The following is a 1,734-nucleotide window of genomic DNA, read 5'->3' as shown; positions in this document are numbered from 1 at the left end:
ATGGGTATATTACCCACACTAACGGAATGTGGGAATTCCAGTAGCATATCCGTTGTTTCTGCAGTTTGCTCCCACCTCCAGTTCCGTTCGTGGTGGCTCTTCTGTCTTTAGCTATAGCTGTCCTCAGGCAATTGAAAAGTATGAAAGTCACACGATACGAAAGCAGCGCATTTGCTGCAGAAATACGAAACTGTCAAGACGCCTATGTGATAATTTCATACTTTCTGCGATATGATTAGCGCTCTCGTACCTCATTTGTGTTTATGTGGACATACTTATACAGTAGACAGTCAAGACGATAAAATGTGTAGGCTTATTAGATTACAAAACACAAATAGTTTCACTGTTTCGAAACAGCGTATCGAAACATTACATTGTACCGTTCCATTTGTTTCGAAACAATTGCGTGTTTCAGTTCGCCCATCTCTAATGTCCAATCACAAGAAATAATTTTAATGGGTAAGTCTATCTGCTTCGAAAGTGATAGGGAAAGACAGTTTACGCACAATTACAACAACCATGGGGGTAAAATCACTTACTGTTAACTCATAGTTGAATATTAAGAACGAATTCTTAACTGCGAGTTGCTACTTTCATTATTTCAAAGTGCAAGGGAAAACACATAAGTGAATTCCACTACTGTTAAATGACCTACAATCCGTCTTTCGATTAATTGCAATAGATTGCAAGCTGTCGTCTCTCCACCCGAATGATTTAAGAGAAAACTGCACCCACATCAGAGAATCACTTACTATGGATACTGTGGGTTCCAAGGGAGCACGGAGTACCTGAAATACCGGTCTCTACAAAACAGAATTTTTAGTTCGTTGAGTGAATTTGTTCAAGATTTCAAGATGGCTGCTGTAACACATGATACGTTTAATATCCAGAAAAAGGAAAAATTTCTTCTTCTTTTTGTAGCATATTTGTTCCGAATATGCGCAGCGTCGACATGATTATTTGCAGATTTGGCACCGTTAGTTTAAGGGATAAACAGATGTCCTTCCTATCGCCATCCCGTTACACCCGTCACCGTGCCTAATTTGCGTATAGGAGGACACTGTCGTTTAGTCCATTTATTAAGTGGCGACCCTGCCCTACTCTGTGACTACTACTCTCAACCTTTGATGGTACATCACTTTGCAATCTGGTGCCAATTTTCATCTGTATATGTTTACGTGTGTGTTTGCCGGCTACTATGTCAGATGTTTCAGCGGACGACACTAGTTCTGTCGATCGCGCGTTTTGCTTTTTATTCGTCGTAGTGGCATGGCGAAGCAAATTTGATTCGCTATCTCCCTCTGCCCCCGCGTGCAGAAGCCACCACCATTTCAACGATGTCCTTAGCTGCTTCTCTTTTAAAGTTGCTTGACTGAGATTTTGTTTTCGCCTCAAGTTTTCATTTATCACTTGTTTTTCCTTACGTTATGATACTGTCGCTCATGACCGTAGCACTTTTCCACCCAAAGGTGTGCGAAAGTTTTCCGAATGTCTGCAAATCTTGTGACTGAGGTAGGACTCAGGTAGCAGCCGTGTTTTCACCTACTCAGTTGGCTGGTACACTTTTTTATTTGGTCTGCCAGACGGATTCGATGCGGGAGCGGCGCTTAATTAATGCTTTAACGTCACGTAAATTCTACGAAGCTATAATCTCAAATCAGAATCAGGTACACAATTCAACTCTGGTGGCTCTGCTAATACATAGGAATGATCGTTTTTTTTACCATCATCTTA

This window comes from Schistocerca piceifrons, chromosome 3 (assembly GCF_021461385.2).
Source record: "Schistocerca piceifrons isolate TAMUIC-IGC-003096 chromosome 3, iqSchPice1.1, whole genome shotgun sequence".
Taxonomy (NCBI): domain Eukaryota; kingdom Metazoa; phylum Arthropoda; class Insecta; order Orthoptera; family Acrididae; genus Schistocerca; species Schistocerca piceifrons.
Note: the sequence above shows the minus strand (reverse complement) of the source record.